We start from the raw sequence: 22,256 nt of genomic DNA on the forward strand, positions 1-22,256 counted from the left end.
CAGATATCAGCCTGGTGAATCTTCGCTGCACTCCTTCCATGGCAAGAACGTCCTTCCTCAGGTAAGGCGACCAAAACTGCACACAATACTCAAGGTGTGGTCTCACCAAGGCCCTGTACAACTGCAGCAAGACATCCTTGTTCTTGTACTCGAACCCTCTTGCTACGAAGGCCAACGTACCATTTGCCTTCTTAACCGCCTGCTGCACCTGCATGCTTACCTTCAGCGACTGGTGTACAAGAACACCCAGGTCTCTTTGCACTTCCCCTTCTCCCAATCTATTACCATTCAAATAATAATCTGCCTTCCTGTTTTTGCCACCAAAGTGGATAACCTCACATTTATCCACATTATAGTGCATTTGCCATGTTTCTGCCCAATCACCCAACCTGTCCAAATCGTGCTGGAGTTTGACGACATCCTCCTCACAGCATACCCTCCCCCCCAGCTTTGTGTTGTCTGCAAATTTGGAGATATTACATCCAATTCCCTCGTCCAGATCATTAATATATATTGTGAACAGCTGGGGTCCTAGGACCGATCCTTGCAGTACCCCACTAGTCACTGCCTGCCACTCGGAAAATGACCTGTTTATTCCAACTCTTTGCTTTCTGTCCGCCAATCAGTTCTCTATCCAAGTCAATACCTTGCCCCCAATCCCATGTGCCTTAATTTTGCACGCTAATCTCTTATGCGGGACCTTATCGAAAGCCTTCTAAAAGTCCAAATACACCACATCTACTGGCTCTCCCTTATCTATTTTACCAGTTACATCCTCAAAAAATTCCAGTAGATTAGTCAAGCATGATTTACCTTTTGTAAATCCATGTTGACTTTGTCCGATCCAGTCACTGCTTTCCAAGTGCTCTGCTATTACATCTTTTATAATCGACTCTTGCATTTTCCCCACTACACACTTCATACGCACCTGTGGGGGTCGGAAAATCCAGCAATATGTACAGTGATTTCACCAAATTTATAAGTGTGTAAAGCTACAAAAAAAAATGTTAAATGCAGGTGATGTTAAAAACAGTTTGAAATGAATCTCAAATGCATCTAACCAGAGAGTAAAATAACAGACAGATCATATCCAGAACGGAAATCTTTGATGCATTACCGGCTGTTTAAGGAATGACTTGGAGGAGGGATGATTAATGTTCACCAGAGCACTCTACATACTTATGGTGACATTCAGTGATAATTAAGGAAAAGTGTCCCTAGTGCCTGAATATCTCAGAAGAAAAGAAATTCAACACAGTTTGTTCCAATGGTTCAGGTGGGTGTTAAGCAATCCCATGGCATTATTCAAAGAAGAGCAGGCAGTTATCCCAGTCAACATTTCCCTCTCAAAACAATATCACCAACAGCAGGTCAATTGGTCATTTAGCTCATTTCACTTGGTGGAATCTTGCTGTGCCTAAGATGGCAACAATATTTGCATACATAACAACAATCATTTTGTAATAGTTATTGCATGCAAAGTGCTTCGAGACGTTTCTCAAAGACACGATAAGGGGCTTTACCAATGCAACTTTGTTCTTTCCATTCAATTCAATGACTTGCAATCTGCCTTTTAGATACCTTTTAAAAATAATAAAACATTTTTAAAAAACATTGCTTTCACAGACCCGAGGAATTACTTGGACTTAACTGACAGGAAGTGCCTAAGGCTTCAGCTTAGTCAACAGTTCCCACAAGAAAACATTCCATCAGTTCAAAATTGTGCTTGCAGATCATTCGTTTCTACTTTGTTATTCAGTGGCCTTAAAGGGATGGCACACAGCAATTTAATATTTACCGTGGTATTGTATTTGTCACAACACCGCCTGTTGATTGATCAGGTTACAAACAACCCACTGTAACTACAGGTATACAGATGTCCATCAAAAAGGTTTGAGACATTTAGGCTGCTTCAAATAAAAGTGAAAATATTTCACCACTCAGAACACCTTTCATTTCAAACCTGAATGGAGATAGTTTAATTTTCAAATCAAAGAACTAGCTGTCTGTGGAGAACAAATAACTGCACAAAGGAGTTGGAAAATTTAATCTCAGAAACTAATGTAAAAAGTAGTTTTTATTATTACATAATTTAAATTAAATATGTATCCACCTGCTGCCTGGTTTTAGCGGCTATATACTATATAAAGTTCAATTGCAGACAAAAAATTCTTTGCTGAGATCCTCAGTCTCAGAATCAAGTGGAACATTAATGAAAATGACTCTGAAGGTTGCTCCATTTTACCCTGAAGTTTGTTCGGCTTCCACGCCGTGCCTTCCCATTGTGCTGTGGCTTAAATCATCATCATCGCCATGGTTGTCGTCTCCCCTTTGCTCCATTCTGTGCTGCTCCTCCTCCTCTATGATAATAGAATACAGGGATATTCCACGGGGAATGCCATACCTACTCCTCACTGTGGGTAAAGGGTGGGGGGATTGAAATTCTTCTGGTGGTCTGATCCTGTCAGAAACACTGAAAAGCAAGCCCCCGTCTGTAAGTGCAGACTGGCAAAAAAATATTGCTGCAAAAAGTGTTTCCCAGCTGCAGATATCACTAATCAATTATTCTAGAGTCGGCAAGCTCAGAAGCTCCTCACTTCTGCCTGTATTAGCTGGTCCTGGCAGCAGCTGTGCTGTCTAATTCTCACTCTAACTTACCCTGGGTGCATTGTCAGTGTAAGAGCAGGAAATTGGGAGCGACAGTGCCATAAGCCCTCATTAGCATATATTGAAATGGAGGCACCCAGGACTTAGCGGACAGATAGCAGGAAGGGCCAAAAAAAGCGAGGGAGCTTGAGCAAGTGATTTAATGGCTGAAACAGCTTCTGCCTGATTTTTCTGTCACAAAAATTTCTCATCCTGTTTATACATTGCTAAAACAGTGAAAATGGCTCAGAAATTCACTCTCTCTGTTTGGGGTGCAAATATATTGTATTTCATCCTGTTGTATTATGGGCTTTAATTCAGGAGACATTGATGCGACATGATACCAAAAAATCATCTGTAGATTAATGTTTAATGAGTATAGGAATGTCAGTATTTCAGATGCTTAAAGACATGGACAATGTAAATGTATCTGGTTGTCTACCTGTGATAACAGACATGAATACAAAGTTGACTAACCTCAAAAAAGACTAAAGAATAGAAGTGTTTTCTTTCCTGGGAGTAAATATGAATGGAATAGATACCCATCAAGAGAAGTTAATGCTATGTCAATTAAAATCTTTAAAAGGAACTGGATTCAAAGGATTTCTGATTATAGGATAGACATGATTAAATACTGTAGTGAACAATGTGGGATCAGCTTTATTGGGAATATGAATGAGAGTTTTACCAGCAATTAAAACAATGATCTCCCTTTAAGACTTGTGTGTGAGCCGACCAAGTTCTAGGGCTCCCAGGCACCCAGAAGGCATCCAGCCACAATCATTCTCCTGACTGAACCATCAAAAAGTGAATTTACCTTTTTGTGAGGAGGGAGGAGGTTGCTGGCAGCCCCTGCTCATATCCTTCAATCTGAGGGGGCTGATTGCAACCTCGAAGGCCCACTTGTAATGGGCACTGCTGCATTTCTGCAGCAGTGTCCAAAGATGTGCGGGTTAGGTTGATTGGCTATGATAAATTGACCCTTAGTGTTAGGGGGATTAAATACGTGGGGTTACGGGGATAGGGTGGGATATGTGTTGGTGTAGGGGTTACGGGGATCGGGTGGGATATGTGTCGGTGCAGGCTCGATGGGCCGAAATGGCCTCTATCTGCACTGTGTGGTTTCTGTGATTTCTGTTCTGTGATTTGCGCCTTGGCCAAGCAGAGGCACAGGAAAATGAGACAGGAAGCAATTTGACATCACTCCTGCCACATTATCATTGTAATTTAACAAAGTTCCAGGCGAAAGCATCCTTAGGAAAATTCAAACAGCAGCAGGAGAACGTGCAAAGGGGCTGGAGTCCTGTTACGGCAGATCTTCTCCCATTTTTCCTCTGATATATGCCTGGTAAATAGATATACCGAACTCACAAAGCAGAGGAAAATTGGCCCGAATAAGTTGGAAAGAGTCCATGATAAGAAAAAATTATACATGTGTAGGAATCGTCAGATCCCTAGCTGAAATACTGAGGTCGAGTCAGTCCGATAATTAAACGAAGTTTAATGTAAACTAAAGAACAAACAATGGAATGCAGGAGAAACAATCAACAGGTCTTTTCTTAAGGCTGGCTTCCCGAGGTCTGACCTGGGAATCTCCCAGCCTGACGTCATGATGTCATCACGTTTCCTGCCGTTCGGGACGTCACGTGACCAACGTGATGACGTCATCGCGCTGGTTCTGGAACTTACCGAGAATGGGTTATTTACAAACAGTAAACAAACATAGGTGCTGTAGCACTCTGTTAAAGGCAGTTATATAGTCATATACAGGAGTCCCTTGGTGGCTTTGCCACATGCGCCCCCCCAGAAGTGTCTTTAACCACAAAAGTCAATCGCAGAGGAGGTCGGACAAGCCTGTTTGAACGACTCCGATGTTCCCGGAGAGGAATGGGCTGGGCAGACGATGAGCTGGCCTGTGGAACAGTCCGGTCAGGTGTGGTGGCAGCGGGCGGCCGCCCACGACGCGGTGGCTACGCTGCCTCGACTGGTCGCTCGAGGTCCAGGTGTGCGGCCTTGAGGCGGTCCACGGAAATGTGGTCAGGCTTGCCCCCGACGTCCACTAAAAAACTCTTGGCACCCGCCTGCAGTACCTGGAAAGGGCCTGTATATGGAGGTGTGAGAGGACTACGGTGGGCGTCATGCCTGACAAAAACGAATTTAGCCTGCGTAAGCTCCGGCAGAATGTGTGACGCGGGCAAACCATGATGCGACGTCGGAATTGGCCTAAAAGATTGAGCTGCGTCCTGATGGGCCTCCAGTTGTTCGGCTGCTGACCAAGGTCGCGTTGGTGACGGAAGAAACTCGCCTGGCACCCGGAGTGGCTGTCCATAAACCAGCTCGGCGGCCGATGCCTGCAGGTCCTCTTTGGGCGCTGTGCGTAACCCGAGCATCACCCAAGGCAGCCTGTCTATCCATGCGGCCCCCTGGAGGCTGGCCCGCAGCGACGCCTTCAAGGACCGATGAAAGCGCTCACATAGTCCATTTGCCTGTGGATGGTAAGCTGTGGTCCGATGGAGCTTGGTGCCCAAACCGAAGGCTACGGCGTTCCGCAGTGCAGACGAGAATTGCGGCCTGCAGTCCGACGAAATATCAGAAGGAACACTGAAACGTGCAACCCAGGAGGAAAGAAAAGCCCGGGCGACATCCGCGGAGGTGGTGGACGTCAAAGGAATGGCCTCCGGCAACCTGGTGGTACGGTTGACAATAGTCAAGAGATGTGTGAAACCCTGTGACGGTGGTAGTGGGCCAACGAGGTCGACATGGACGTGATCGAAACACCGCTCCGGTACTTCGAAAACGGCTATGGGAGCCTTGACGTGCCGCTGCACCTTAGCCCGCTGGCACACGACGCAGGTGTTGGCCCAGTCACGGACATCCTTGCGCATCCCTCTCCAGACGAACTTGGACGCCAGTAGTTTTTGTGAAGCCCTCACGCCAGGGTGCACAAGCCCATGGATGGCATCGAAAATGTTCCTACGCCAGGACAGCGGAACGATCGGGCGGGGGTCCCCCAAGGAGATGTCACAGAGCAAGGAGGTGCCGGCCGAGTGGAAAAGCACATCCGCTGGCTGAAGGCAGGAGGAGTCGGTACGGAAAGCTTGCAATTCCGGATCAGCCACTTGGTCAGCAGCCATGAGTGAATAATCGAGTCCCAGCTGGACGGCCTGGACCGTCGCATGTGAGAGGCAATCGGTGACCATGTTGTCCTTGCCGGCCACGTGCCGGATGTCGGTGGTGAACTCAGAAATAAAGGTGAGCTGTCGTTGCTGTCGAGCCAACCACGGCTCAGCCGTCTTGGCCATGGCAAACATCAGGGGCTTGTGATCCACAAACGCGGTGAATTGGCGTCCCTCCCACAGAAAACAAAAATGGCGGATGGCCAGAAACAACGCCGACAACTCCCTGTCGAACGTGCTGTAGCTGCGTTCGTTACGACGCAATTGGCGACTAAAAAACGGCAGCGGTTGCCACGTCCCGTCGACCCATTGCTCCTGCACGGCGCCTACGGCGTAGTCCGAAGCGTCAGTCGTAAGCGCGATGGTGGCGCCAGGCAGCGGGTGCGCCAACATCGTTGCGTTTGCGAGAGCATCTTTCGTGTCCACAAAAGCGCAATCCATCTCTGGTGTTCAGACCACAGGTTCCTTCCCCGGTTTCCCTCTGAGTGCCTCGTAGAGTGGCCGCATAAGCTGCGCGGCCCGGGGAACAAACCGATGGTAAAAATTTACCATACCGAGGAACTCCTGGAGCGCTTTAACGGATTGCGGGCGTGGAAAAGCAGCAATTGCCTCCACCTTCGACCGAAGTGGCACTGCTCCTTCCGCAGTGATGTGGTGGCCCAAAAAGTCGATCTGTCGCAACCCGAATTGGCATTTGGCCGGGTTAATTATGAGGCCATGCTGATGGAGGCGGCGAAAAAGGAGGCGCAGGTGGCTGAGATTTTCCTCTTTCGAAGTACTGGTGACCAGGATGTCATCGAGATACACAAACAGGAACTTAAGATCCCGCAGCACTGAATCCATAAGGCGCTGGAACGCCTGCGCCGCATTCTTGAGCCCGAATGGCATTCGGAGGAATTCAAACAGTCCGAACAGGGTAATGACTGCCGTCTTCTGGATGTCCTGGGGGTGGACGGGCACTTGATGGTACCCCGGACGAGGTCGATTTTGGAAAAAACGAATTGCCCGCCAAATGTGCGGAGAAATCTTGGATGTACGGTATTGGGTACCGGTCGGGCGTCGTGACCTCATTGAGGCACTGATAATCACCGCAGGGCCACCAACCACCGCCGGGCTTAGGGACGATATGAAGTGGCGAAGACCAGGGACTATCCGACCGGCGAACAATCCCCAGCCGCTCCATGGTGGCGAACTCCGCCTTCGTGGCCTCGAGTTTACTAGGTTCCAGCCGCTGAGCCCGGGCATAGACCGGAGGGCCGGTCGTCGCGATGTGGTGCTCCACACCATGTTTAGCGATCGTTGCCGAGAAGGTGGGCCAAGTTAGATCCGGAAATTCCCAAAGAAGGCGGGCGAAGTCGTCGGGCGCCGGCCCGGTGCAGGAAATCGTGTGAGTCGCGCCTAAGCCCCGAAAGCACGGGAGGGAGGCAAACGTGGCGGCGTGAATCAGACGGCGATTTCGTAAATCAACCAATAGGCCAGTGGCACAGAAGATGTCAGCGCCGAGGATTGCCTGTACGATTTGGGCGGTGATAAACTCCCATAGGAAACGTTTCCCGCCGAAACACACCTGGATCCGCCGCTTCCCGAACGTACGAATAGCACTGCCATTGGCAGCCTGGAGTGGAGAACCATGCCTCCCGGCCCTGACGTCGAGGAGCAAAGTGGGGAGGATGCTAAACTGGGCGCCCATGTCACACAAAAACCGTCGTCCCGAAATGGAGTCGGTGATATAAAGTAACTTCCCGGAATCTCCAACCGCCATCGTAGATGCGAAACCGACCTCGGGGTCATTCTTCCGTTCACGCAGTCGGTGCTGTTGCTTTCTCGTTGCATTAGGCCCGAAACTACAGGGACGACGGCAGCATCTGGCTTTTGGGCCGAAACGGGCGTGATAGTAACAGAGACCGGATGGTGGAGGCGCCAAGGCGGGGTTCTTCGGGGCGGGACACTTCGAGGTGGTGCAGTACTGCTGCATCACCGCATAAATAGTGTCGGCTTCGGCTGCGAGCGCGACAACGTCCGTAGCCTTCGACCTGGCGAGGGCTGCTTGCACCTGCTCAGGGAGCTGGCTCAGGAACAGTTCCCGGAACAGAAAACACTGCGGCTCAGAACCAAGGAGCGCGAGCATCTGGCTCATCAACTCAGACGGCTTGGCGTCGCCTAACCCGGGCAGTGTGAGTAAACGTCGCGCGCACTCCGCTTTCGTGAGGCCGAAAACCTGCGTTAGTCGCGCCTTAAGCGTATCATACTTGTTATCCATGGGTGGGTTTTCCAGCAGGCTGATGATCCTCGAAGCTATCGAGCTGTCCAGTGCGGAGACCACGTAAAGATAACGGGTCTGATCCAGCACGATGTTCCGAAGTTGGAACTGAGCCTCCGCTTGGATGAACCAGGAGGCCGCCTGTTGTTCCCAAAATTGAGGGAGCTTCAAGGTCACTGCATTAACATCCATCGTGCTGCGTCGCGCTTTCTCTGCGAAAATCGTCCGCGAAGCTTCGGGGTCACCACTGTAGGAATTGTCAGATCCCTAGCTGAAATACTGAGGTCGAGTCAGTCCGATAATTAAACGAAGTTTAATGTAAACTAAAGAACAAACAATGGAATGCAGGAGAAACAATCAACAGGTCTTTTCTTAAGGCTGGCTTCCCGAGGTCTGACCTGGGAATCTCCCAGCCTGACGTCATGATGTCATCACGTTTCCTGCCGTTCGGGACGTCACGTGACCAACGTGATGACGTCATCACGCTGGTTCTGGAACTTACCGAGAACGGGTTATTTACAAACAGTAAACAAACATAGGTGCTGTAGCACTCTGTTAAAGGCAGTTATATTAGTCATATACAGGAGTCCCTTGGTGGCTTTGCCACACATGATCCTTTGCAGGAACAGGCTTTTACAAGCTTGAATTACTATTTCTTGTTCCATATGTTCTTATCTTTTATATTTATCTATACACCCAATATATCTCTTTCGATTCCATTCCTAATGCATGGATATAACTTATTTGCCAGGAACATCAGGTCCATATTGTCATCACAAGTATCACCTGGTCTGCAACATATACATTATGCATTAATCTTAATAAATTACAGATTGAATTATATCTTTTCAATAATGAATGATGTAATTATTAAGGCGACTGATAACAGTAATGGAAAATGGACGATTTGTCTCCTATTCACTTAGTGACTGCACTCTTTGGTGCCCCTATAAACTGGGCTCCTGGGGGTCCTGAGCCTTAGCTCATTCAAGCATGCTTCTCAAGAGGAGGTCATTGTTTCAGTTGCTGATAAAAGTCTTTGGTCTCAAAAATCCATAGCGAAGTGCATCTCAATATAAGTGCTGAGATGTGCTAGCCCTGGACCTCTGCTGCAGCCAAATGTCATAGAGTCATAGAGTCATAGAGTTTTACAGCACAGAAAGAGGCCCTTCGGCCCATCGTGTCTGCGCCGCCCATCCCTCCCTGTCCAGTCTAATCCCATTTTCCAGCATTTGGTCCATAGCCTTGTATGCAATGGCATTTCAAGTGCTCATCCAAATGCTTCTTGAATGTTGTGAGGGTTCCTGCCTCTACCACCCTTTCAGGCAGTGAGTTCCAGCTTCCAACCACCCTCTGGGTGAAAAAGTTCCTCCTCAAATCCCCCCTAAATCTCCTGCCCCTTACCCTGAATCTGTGCCCCCTTGTTATTGACCCCCCTACTAAGGGGAAAAGTTCCTCTTTATCTACCCTATCTATGCCCCTCATCATTTTGTACACCTCAATCAGGTCCCCCCTCAGCCTTCTTTGCTCCAAGGAAAACAACCCCAGCCTGTCCAGTCTCTCTTCATAGCTGAGGCGCTCCATCCCAGGTAACATCCTGGTGAATCTTCTCTGCACCCTCTCCAAAGCAATCACATCCTTCCTATAGTGAGGCGACCAGAACTGCACACAGTACTCCAGCTGTGGCCTCACCAGCGTTTTGTACAGCTCCATCATAACCTCCCTGCTCTTATATTCTATGCCTCTGCTAATGAAGGCATAGAATATAATTTCAATACCTTTCATAGCCTAGAGGTGCATCTGGCATGTCCCACCCCCAACAAAGGTCCTTGCTGAAGAAGGTGGTGCTGGGCAAGGAAGGTGGTGGAAAGTGCACAGTGGAGTATCATGGCACCTAAGGAAGGTGAAGAGAATGTGAAGGAATGCATGAGTAAGAAGTAAGAGATCATTGGTATAGAGCATAATAGAGAGATGATCTTGCACCTACATATCTTGTGCCTCCTGATGAGGTTGTTGACTTTTTATCCAGCACCGTAGCTGACATTGATCTTCTCTACCACAGCTATATAAAGCAAAACCACTTTCCTCCTCTGCTACAACTTCTGCAGCAAGATTTCAATGCTGTGATTGTCAATTAGGGGGCCCTACCTGTCAGCCATGGCTCAGGTGGTAGCACTCTTGCCACTGAGTCAGAAGTTTGTGGGTTCAAGTCCCACTCTGGAGACATGAGCACAAAAAATCTAGGCTGACACTCCAGTGCTGAGCTGAGGGAGTGCAGTACTGTCGGAGTGCGCCATCTTTCGGGTGAGATGTTAGGCCGAGGCTCTGTCTGCTCTCTCAGGTGGACATAAAAGTTCCATAGCTCTATTTCGAAGAAGAGCAGGGGAGGACACTAAGGGCTCAATTTTCCAAGCCCCGAAGAGGTGGGTTTGGAGGTGGGAGTGGTGGGAAAATTGCAGAATCGGGCGGCAGGGACCATCCTGCCCCCAACCCGCCTCCGTGCCAATGTCCCAGGAGGCAGGGATCCGACCTGTGCTGGGAGCCGCCTCCCCGAGGCGGGAAGGGGATTAGTGCCAATTAACTGCCTGTTAACAGGTAGTTAACAGGCAGTTTTTTGCCTAATCCCTATTTTTAGCCCTGAAGTGTGGGCTTCCCGACAGCTCCAAACCACACCAAGTTAGCGAGGCAGACCGTCGGTCTGCAGGGGTTGGAGGGGTCGAGATGTCCGGTGTGCAGGTGAGTGATGGGTGCATGTGTGCAGAGGTAAGTGTGTGAGGTAAGTGTAAAGTGTTTTAATAAATTTTACTTACTTTTACTTTCTCCTGCAGGCTTCCTTCCTTCAGTTCTCAGGAGTCCCTCAGCTCACCGACACAGAAAGCAGAATGGCCGCTGAACTGTCAAAAGCTGCAGCCTCTGCTTTCTGATCTGGAGAGCTCTCTAACTGAGTCTGAGTAGAAGGACTCAAGTTAGAAGACAGATTGTCCGTGTTTGACAGCTTCACAGAGCTGTCAAACGCTGATTTTTCATCTGTCAAAAGCTCTTGACAGATGAAATGTCAATCGCTGACGTCACCAGTAACCAGGTATCCCTTAATTGGTCTGCTGAGCCCGCTGGGCGGGCTTAACAAGGTCAATCAAGGGAAAATAGCGTGGGTTGGCCACAAGTCGATGGAGGCGGGGCTACAACCCAAAAAGTGGGAGTCCCGCCTCCAAAATCTCCCCATTTACAAAACCCAGCCCTAAGAGCCTACAAAGGGATGTAGACAGGATAAGTGAGTGGGCAATAAGGTGGCAGATGGAGTATAATGTGGGAAAATGTGAGGTTATTCACTTTGGTAGGAAGAATAGAAAAACAGAATATTTTAAAAAATGGTGAGAAACAATTAAATGTTGGTGTTCAGAGGGATTTGGTGTCCTTGTACACAAAACACAGAGAGTTAACATGCAGGTACAGCAAGCAATTAGGAAGGCAAATGACATGTTGGCCTTTATTGCAAAGGGGTTGGAGCACAATTGTAAGGAAGTCTTGCTGCAATTGTACAGGACTTTGGTGAGACCACACCTGGAGTACTGCGCATAGTTTTGGTCTCCGTACCTAAGGAAGGATATACTTGCCTTGGAGGCGGTGCAACGAAGGTTCACTAGATTGATTCCTGGGTTGAGAAGGTTGTCCTTTGAGGAGAGATTGAATAGAATGGTCTTATGCTTTCTGCAGTTTAGAAGAATGAGAGGTGATCTCATTGAAACATATAAGATTCTGAAGGGTATTGACAGGGTAGATGCTGAGAGGCTGTTTCCCCTGGCTGGAGACTCTAGAACTAGGCGCATAGTCTCAGGATAAGGTTTTGGCCATTTAGGACTGAGATGAAGAGAAATTTCTTCACTCCGAAGGTTGTGAAACTTTGAAATTCTCTACCCCAGAGGGCTGTTGGTGCTCAATCGTTGAGTATATTCAAGGCTGAGATAGGTGGATTTTTGGACTCTAAGGGAATCAAGGGATATGGGGATCGGGCGGGAAAATGGAGTTGAGGTCAAATATCAGCCATGATCTTATTGAATAACGGAGCAGGCTCGAGGGGCTGAATGTGCAATTCCTGCTCTTATTTCGTATGTTCTTATGTTATCTACGAATACCTGGCCAATATTTATCCCTTAACTGTTATATCCGTGTATCTTAATGTTGTGTCCTTCAATAATCAGACAACAGACTGCAGGGAACGATCAACAGGTGTTTACTGAATGAGGGTTCAAACTGCAACTAACTGTACAGATCACGACTCAGGGTTTATATACAGGTGTGGTCACTGCCGGTACTACAGTATACAGGAGCTGTAAAAAGTAGTTCTCTCCCTTAAGGTATATATACATTACATACATTACATTAACCAACATCATTGAAACAGATAATCTGGTCATTATCACATTGCTGTTGGTGGGAGCTTGCTATACAAAAATTGGGTGCCATGTTTCCTACATTACAACAGTGACTACACTACAAAAGTGCTTAATTGGCTGTAAAGCGCTTTGGGACGTCCTGAGGTTGTGAACAGCGCTACATAAATGTAAGTCTTTCTTTTACCACTTCCACCAGTGCTGCCGGCCACCCCAGGCAACTACTAACAGAGCAATGGAACTTTCAGCAGCTGCAGCCAAACTGGAAACAAAGCAACACTGTTCCTTTAAGCTGCAGCAGCCGCTAGGAAGACTTGGCATTTGTCTTAAGTATTTAAGTGACCTGAAGCTGGAATTACAGGTGGGTTTGGGTGCGTTGAGACAAAGCACACCTGGAGTGCACTCACCCAAAGTTGAAGTCAGGCAAGAGGAGGGGAGGACCACTGATTTCCAGATGTGTGTGTGAGGGGGAGGGAATGTTAATAGCTGTATTCCCGAGTCACACGAGCCTTCTGCTGGAAATACACAAAAATGTTCCAATCGCCCGTCCCCTGTGCAGAAACTGCCAAGATTTATCAGTGTGGTTGTATTATGAGTGAAGGACTGAAACAAGGGATGTTATGTTTGGCAGTAATAAAAGAAATTTTGCTAAACAGACATGGGGACTGCGGTTTACTTCTGGGATTCTGCATGTCCGGGCAGTCAGCCCTTGTACACATCATTTCTTTGAAACTAAAGAATTCCACATCACAAGGAATTAAAAACATTACATCATTTTAAACGTGTGATAGTACACACCCAGGGGTTAAAGTGGGCCCCACCCTCTGGCTTCTTACCCTCTCTAGATCTTTTCATTGCAAACTGCCGCCGTGACATCGGCCGTTTCCATTTCTCTGCTTCCCTCACTCACTCCAACCTACCTCCCTCTGAACTTGCATCACTCCATTCTCTCAGATCCAACCCCGACATTGTCATTAAACCTGCTGACAAGGGTGGTGCTGTTGTTGAAACATAGAAACATAGAAGGTAGGAGCAGGAGTAGGCCATTCGGCCCCTCGAGCCTGCTCCGCCATTCAATGAGATCATGGCTGATCATCCAAATTCAGTACCCTGTCCCTGCCTTCTCCCCATATCCCTTGATCCCTTTAGCCTTAAGAAATATATCCAACTCCTTCTTGAATATATTTAATGAACTGGCCTCCACCGCCCTCTGTGGCAGAGAATTCCACAGGTTCACCACTCTCTGGGTGAAGAAATTCCTCCTCATCTCAGTCCTAAATGGCTTACCCCTTATCCTTAGACTATGACCCCTGGTTCTGGACTCCCCGGCCATCGGGAACATCCTTCCTGCATCTAGTCCGTCCAGGCCTGACAGAATTTTATAGGTTTTGATTGGCGAACCGACCTCTACCTCTACCGAGCGGAAGCTGCACACCAACTCTCTGACACCTCCTCCTACCTCTACCTGGACCATGACCCCACTGCCGAACATCAAGCCACCATTTCCAAGACTGTCACAAACTTCATCTCCTCTGGAGATTTTCCCCCCATGGCCGCCAACCTCATAGCTCACCAACCCCGCACAGCCCGCTTCTACCTCCTTCCCAAGATCCACAAAAAGGACTGCCCTGGTAGACCCATCGTTTCAGCCTGTTCTTGCTCCACGGAACTTACATCTTCCTATCTCGACTCTATTTTTTCTCCCCTTGTCCAGTCTCTTCCCACCGACATCCGCGACTCTTCCGATGTCCTCCGCCACTTTAACAGTTTCCAGTTTCCTGGCCCCAACCGCCTCCTTTTCATTATGGACGTTGATGGGCCTTCAATAACCACAAAACTAGAAGTTATAGACTTAAACAAGTTGGCTTTTAATCACTAAGATCAGAGCTAACATCTCAACACGCCGACTGGTTCACAGGAATGAGTCATACAGATCCTGGGATCTTTATGTAAGAGAAGTCAGGGGCGGAGCCAAGAGCCAAGACCTGGAACCTCCCAGGTTAGTCGGGAAAGAGGTAGTGAAACTATACACAGTGGGGGAGGGTAATATACATGAGTGCAAAATGAATACAGGATCAAGACAAACAGATTTCATTACATTCACCCCTTCTATAGATTTAGTCCATTGGGGTGATGTTTCTTAAAAGTTGGTATAAGTGAGTCTGTCAGGAGGTTTTGCAGTTCTCAGTGATCGGCGCAAAGCCGGTTGGGGTGCCTCTAGGGGAGTGGATTCTGGTTCCTCTGCTGTCCGGGCCTCCGCAGTGTCTTCCAGGTTATCTGCAGTGTCCTCCAGGTTAAAGTTGGGTATTGATACCTCTGGGCATCCTGTCTCTTTGTAGTGTAGGTCTTCATCGGGTAGTCTCCTAACGTTCTCTCCACTCCCCGAGGGAGCGAGGTCTTTTATGGAAACAGTGTCCTCTCGCCCGTCAGAGTATTCGATATAGGCGTACTGAGGGTTTGCATGGAGGAGCTGTACCTTTTCCACAAGGGGGTCCGTTTTATGACCTCTCACGTGCTTCCGCAGTAGTACTGTCCCCGGAGACGTCAGCCACGCGGGTAGAGATATGCCCGAGGTGGATTTCCGGGGGAAAACGAACATCTTTTCGTGAGGGGTAGCGTTAGTGGCAGTACATAACAGAGACCTTATGGAGTGGAGCACGTCTGGGAGGACTTCCTGCCAGCGGGAGGTCGGAAGGCCTTTTGACTTTAAGGCTAACGTGACAGCCTTCCAAACAGTAGCATTCTCCCTTTCCACTTGCCCATTACCCCGGGGGTTGTAGCTAGTGGTTCTGCTAGTGGCTATCCCCTTCGAGAGCAAGAACTGGCGCAGCTCGTCACTCATGAATGACGTCCCCCTATCGCTGTGTATGTAGTTCGGCATGCCAAACATGCAGAATAGATTACAGAGACACTTGATGACCGTGGCACTGGTCATGTCTGGGCAGGGAATGGCGAAGGGGAGGCGGGAATATTCATCAATGATATTGAGGAAGTATACGTTACGGTCGGCAGAGGGAAGGGGTCCCTTGAAGTCCAGACTTAGGCGCTCGAATGGCCGTGTGGCTTTGATAAGGTGTGCACGGTCAGGCCTGTAGAAACGAGGCTTGCATTCCGCACAGATGCGGCAGGCTCTGGTCATTGCCCTGACCTCCTCGATGGAGTGGGGCAGATTGCGGGACTTTATAAAATGGTATAGTCGGGTGACCCCTGGGTGACAGAGGTCGTTGTGGAGACCCTGTAATTTGTCCATATGAATGCTGGCACACATTCCCCGCGATAGGGCATCTGGGGGTTCATTAAGGGCTCCCGGCCTGTACATAATATCATAGTCGAACGTGGATAGTTCGATCCTCCACCTGAGTATTTTGTCATTCTTGATTTTCCCCCTTTGTTTGTTATTAAACATGAAAGCCACCGACCGCTGGTCGGTGAGCAGGGTGAAACGTTTGCCGGCTAGGTAGTGTCTCCAGTGCCGCACTGCCTCCACTATAGCCTGTGCCCCCTTCTCGACACAAGAGTGCCTGATTTCAGGTCCCTGAAGGGTTCGGGAGAAGAAGGCCACAGGTCTCCCAGCCTGATTGAGGGTCGCAGCTATGGCAAAGTCTGACGCATCGCTTTCGACTTGAAAGGGAATGCATTTGTCCACTGCACACACTGCAGCCCTTTCAATGTCCTGTTTAATACTGGTGAAAGCCTCCCGAGCTTCAGCTGGTAGTGGGAAGGACGTCGATTTAATGAGGGGTCGGGCCTTATCAGAGTAATTGGGCACCCATTGGGCATAATACGAAAAAAATCCCAGGCACCTTTTTAAAGCTTTGGGATTGTGTGGCAGGGGCAGTTCCTTTAGGGGGCATAATCGGTCAGGGTCCGGTCCAATTACCCCATCTTCCACCACACAGCCGAGGATACAGAGACGGGTTGTGTTGAAGACACATTTGTCTTCGTTGTAGGTTAGATTCAGCTTTAGGGCAGTTTTTAAAAATCTCGCAAGATTTAGATTGTTGTCTTGCTGGTTGTGCCCGCAGATAGTGACATTGTCCAGATAGGGGTAGGTAGCTTGTAGTTTATTCTCGTCAACCATGCGGTCCATCTCACGTTGGAAGACCGAGACCCCATTTGTTACCCCGAAGGGCACTCTGAGAAAATGGTAGAGGCGCCCGTTCGCCTCGAAGGCGGTGTATGGGCGGTCCTCCGTTCTAATGGGGAGCTGGTGATACGCGGATTTGAGGTCGATAATCGAGAAGACTCGGTATTGCGCAATCTGGTTGACCATTTCTGATATGCGGGGTAAAGGGTAGGCGTCCAGCTGGGTATAAATATTAACAGTCTGGCTGTAGTCAATTACCATCCGTTTCTTTTCGCTATTTTTAACTATGACTACTTGGGCACGCCACGGGCTGGTACTGAATTCAATAATGCCTTCCTGCAGGAGTCTGTCCACTTCCGCCTTGATAAAGTGTCTGTCTTCCAGACTGTACCATCTACTTTTGGTCGCTATGGGCCTACAGTTCGGAGCGAGATTAGCGAATAAAGAGGGCGGGCTGATTTTTAAGGTTGATAGGCCACAGACTGTGAGTGGCGGCTGGGACCCGCCATATGCTAGCGTGACACTTTCGTGGTGGCACTGGAAGTCCAGGCCCAAGATTACATTAACACAGAGTTCTGGCATCACGAGGAGTTTAAAATCCTTGTAGTCCGTGCCTTTTACAGTCAGTGTTACCACACAGTAGCCCAAAATGTCCGAAGTGTGGGGCTTAGCAGCCATAGCAATTCTGCTCCGTGTAGGGGTTACCGTTAATGAGTGCCGCCGTACCAGGCTAGGGTGGATAAAACTCTCGGTACTCCCACAGTCAATTAAACATTTTGTTAAATTCCCGTTTACCTGTATGTCCATCATGGATTTTGTCAATGGGTGTGGCCTGGATTGATCCACCGTGATCGAAGCCACTGTTGGGCCCTGGGCGGCCGTTGAGTCGGGAAAAGATGGCGGATCCCAAGATGGCAGCCCGCACGGCACGCACGAGGCGGTGACGGAGTTGGAAATCGGATTCCCCCTGCAGACTTTGCTAAAATGCCCCTTTTTCTTACATTTGAAGCATGTAGCGTCCTTCGCTGGGCATCGTTGTCTGGGGTGCTTGGCCTGGCCGCAGAAGTAGCATTTCGGGCCTTGAGACATTGCCGCTGTAGTAGGACTCCTGGGTGAACTTCTGTGTGGGGACTCCGGCGGCGTAGAGCTGGTCTGAGACCTGGATGGGGAAGATGGCTGATTCCAAGATGGCGGCCCCCTCGGTGCGCACGAGGCGGTGAGGGCCACATGGCCGGAAGAATAAGAGTCAGAGTTTTTCTGGGCCACGTCCAGCGATCGCGCAGTGGTCACTGCTTTTTTTAAGTCCAGGACCTCCTTCTCCAGCAGTCTCTGCCGGATATAATTCGATTTGAGGCCCGTGATGAAGGAATCGCGGACCAATTCATCAGAGTATGCATTGGCCGTCACGGCCTTGCAGTTACAGTCCCGGACCAGGTACTTTAGGCCCTGTAAGAAATCGTCCATTGATTCCTCTGGTCGCTGCCTGCGTGTAGCCAGCAGATGTCTGGCGTACACTTCGTTTACCGGCCTCTGGTATTGGGCCTTTAGGATAGTGATGGCCTCCGTGTAAGAGGTGGCGTCCCGGATGAACGAATAAATCCGATGACTTACGCGAGTAGTCAGTAGACTCAGTTTATCAACCTCGCTAGCGGATGAGGCCCCCGCGAAGAGTTCGAAGCATTTGAGCCAGTGTCCAAATTGATTTGTTGCTTCAGCAGAATGTGGATCCAAGTCCAGGCGCTCTGGTTTTAGGAGTCGATCCATCCTAGTATTCTTTAGTGATTAAAATTGATGGGCCTTCAATAACCACAAAACTAGAAGTTATAGACTTAAACAAGTTGGCTTTTAATCACTAAGATCAGAGCTAACATCTCAACATGCCGACTGGTTCACAGGAATGAGTCATACAGATCCTGGGATCTTTATGTAAGAGAAGTCCGGGGCGGAGCCAAGAGCCAAGACCTGGAACCTCCCAGGTTAGTCGGGAAAGAGGAAGTGAAACTATACACAGTGGGGGAGGGTAATATACATGAGTGCAAAACGAATACAGGATCAAGGCAAACAGATTTCATTACATTCGTACAATCCCACTACACCTCCATTCCCCACCAGGATGGCCTGAGGGTGCTCTGCTTCTTCCTTGAGCAGAGGCCCAACCAGTCCCCATCCACCACCACCCTCCTCCGCCTGGCTGAACTTGTTCTCATTTTGAACAACTTCTCCTTTGACTCCACTCATTTCCTCCAAATCAAAGGTGTTGCTATGGGTACCCGCATGGGTCCTAGCTATGCCTGCCTTTTCGAGGGATATATGGAACACTCTTTGTTCCAGTCCTACTCGGGTCCCCTCCCTCACCTCTTTTTCCGGTACATTGATGACTGTATTGATGCCGTCTCCTGCTCTCGCCCTGAACTAGAAAATTTAATTCACTTTGCTTCCAATTTCCACCCTTCCCTCACCTTCACATGGTCCATCTCTGACTCTTCCCTTCCCTTCCTCGACTTCTCCGTCTCCATCTCTGGGGATAGGTTATTGACAAACATTCACTACAAGCCCACTGACTCCCACAGCTACCTGGACTACACTTCCTCCTACCCAGCCTCCTGTAAGGACTCTATTCCATTCTCCCAGTTTCTCCATCTCCGCCGCATCTGCTCTGATGATGCCATCTTCCATACCAGTGTTTCCGACATGTCTTCCTTTCTCCTCAACCGAGGATTCCTCTCTACTGTGGTTGACATGACCCTTGGCCATATCCATTCTCTCTCCCGCACTTCTGCCCTCACCTCTGCCCCTCCCTCCCGGAATCACAATAGAGTTCCCCTTGTCCTCACCTTTCACCCCACCAGCCTCCACATTCAACGGATCATCTTCCGCCATTTCCGCCACCTCCAGCATGATCCCACCACCAAACGCATCATCCCCTCACCTCCCCTTTCAGCATTCCATAGGGACTGCTCCCTCCGCGACACCCTAGTCCACTCCTCTACCACCCCCAGCACCTCGTCCCCTTCGCCCGGCACCTTCCTGTGCAAGCGCAGGAGATGCAAAACATGCCCTTATACCTCCCCCCTTCCCACTGTCCAGGGCCCCAAACATCCCTTCAAGGTGAAACAGCGATTTACTTGTACTTCCTGCAATTTAGTGTACTGTATTCGCTGCTCACGATACAGTCTCCTCTACAATGGGGAGACCAAACGCAGATTCGGTGACCTCTTTGCGAAACACCTCCGTTCAGTCCGTAAGGGGGACCCCGAGCTCACGGTGGCCTGTCACTTTAATTCACTGCTCCATTCCCACTCTGACCTCACCGTACTCGGGCCATTGCATTGTTCCACGTAAGCTCGAGGAACAGCACCTCATCTTTCGATTAAGCACTCTACAGCCCTCTGGACTCAACATAGAGTTCAACAATTTAAGATCATAACCTTGGCCCCTATCACATATATATATATATTTTTTTTATTTTTTATCCACACTTTTGTTTGGCCTTTTTTCTTCCCTCCCACATGGCAGCTGTCCTTCATTCTGCCAGCGCAATTCACACCTCATCTAGAGCCATCCTTGGCTCCTTAACCTGTCCCCTTACCACCTCCTCTTGCCTTGAATATCTCTTAATGTCTCTCAATGTTTCTTAATCTCTCCTGTTTTCTATCGAATCACTGACCTTCCCTTTTGTTCTTTCATCCCCTCCCCCTTTTCCCAGCCACTAACTTGCTTTAAAATCTATTCCTTTTCCTGATTTTTTCCAGTTCTGGCGAAAGGTCTTCGACCTGAAACGTTAACTGTGTTTCTCTCTCCACGGATCCTGCCCTGGCCTGCTGAGTTATTCCAGCAGTTTCTGTTGTTATTTCGGATTTCCAGCATCTGCAGTATTTTGCTATCGTTAAAGTGGTCCATGTCACCATTTTAGGTTTTGTCTCACTCAGAACTGGAAAGCACTGATTTAGTAATATTTAAAAAATCGAGGGTGTGCCCACAGTGCAGGAGGGGGAGGCAGGTCCACGTTTGTGATATTAAGCTCTGCCCCTTATTTGCCTGGGCTCCCTTCACATGGAAAAAACATGTAGGGAGTCATCGCCTGTCTCTGCCCACCTGCTACTGAAACCCTGATTCATACCTTTTCCAGCTCCAGCCTCAACTACTCCTCTACTGTCCTGGTCGACTTCCATTCTCTACCTTCTGTAATCTTCAGCTCATACAAAACTCTGCTGCTCATAACTTATCCTGCACCAAATCATATTCTCCCACCACAGCCATTTTTGCTGGCCTACATTGGCTCCTAGGCCCCCAAAGCCTCAAATTTAACATGTTAATTGGGCTGAATGGCCTGTTTCTGTGCCGTATCTATATATATAAAAGGATACATCTGTCTGTCTGTCATTCCGTCTGTCTGTCTGTATTGAATTAACTCAAAAGTTATAGAGCGTACCTACACGTGCGTTCTGTCGAAAGAAAGCTGACAATTCCAGAACCGTCCTAAGCGTATTTACGTTTCGGCCGGACAAAAATTGCGCCCGCGGTATCCAAAAAACCTTCAACATTCCGCTCATTATCCGCTCATTAGCATCGAGTGACGTCGAGGTCGACCAATCGTACGGCGGGTTCCTGGCGCGTGCAGCCAGGCCCTCCTACGGTCGAGTGACGGGACGATTGACCAATCCTATGCTTCGGTGACCTGACGGTCCATCAATCGGTGCCTGTGTGGGCGGGCCTTATCGTTCTGAACCGAGGTGAGTCGCCGCCATCTTGATTCCAAACTTTTCCTTTCTTTTTCCCGCTTTCTGCGTGTTTCTTTTCAAATCTACATTTCCAGCAAAGAAAAAGTTGCTTTTGAAAGACAAATTGTTTTTTTTTTTAAAGTTAATTAATTTGTAAATCTTTTGTCTAACCTCTATAATTTTCCTACCTTTCACCGTTTTTCCAGGCCTCAAAGCCTGGCCGTCTGTTGACCAGCCACGTCCGAGCTAGGCGCCTCCCGTCACGATCTTTGTGAAGGCTGGAGGGGGCGGGCCTGAGCCGAGCGTCACCACCACCGCCATCTTAGTAAAGGTGGGCGGGGCGGGAGTCAGCGTCCGCGTCATCTTTTGCCCGGAGCGCGACTTGAGTCCAGCCGGGCCTCACGCGGTAGGTTGCGCGGCGGCGTCTCTCTGGTCTTGAAGCCGGCTCGGGCGGGGACATCGGGAGATCCGGAGGCGGGACATCGGGAGATCGGGGGGGTGGGACATCGGGAGATCGGGGGACGGGAGATCGGGGGGCGGGACATCGGGAGGCGGGACATCGGGAGATCGCGGGGCGGCACATCGTGAGATCGCGGGGCGAGACATCGGGAGATTGCGGGGCGCGACATCGGGAGATCGGGGGGCGTGACATCGGGAGATCGGGGGGCGGGACATCGAGAGATCAGGAGCGGGACATCGGGAGATCGGGGGGCGGGGCTCGGGGACTCCCCCTCTCCCCCTCCTCTCCCCACTCCCCTCCCCATCCTCCCCCCCTCCCTCTCTCCTTCCTCCCCCCCTCCCCCTTCTCCCCCTTCCCCCTCCCCCTCCCTCCTCCCCCCTCCTCCCCCTCCCCTCCCGCTCCCTCCCCTCCCTCCCCCCCTCCTCCCCCCTCCCCCTCCCCCCTTCCCCTCCCCCCCCTCTCTCCCCCCTCCCCCATCCCTCCCCCCATCCCTCCCTCCCCCTTCCCCCCTCCCT

Source organism: Somniosus microcephalus, chromosome 5 (genome assembly GCF_052327205.1).
Source record: "Somniosus microcephalus isolate GS21.2 chromosome 5, FLI_Smic_1.0, whole genome shotgun sequence".
NCBI lineage: Eukaryota > Metazoa > Chordata > Chondrichthyes > Squaliformes > Somniosidae > Somniosus > Somniosus microcephalus.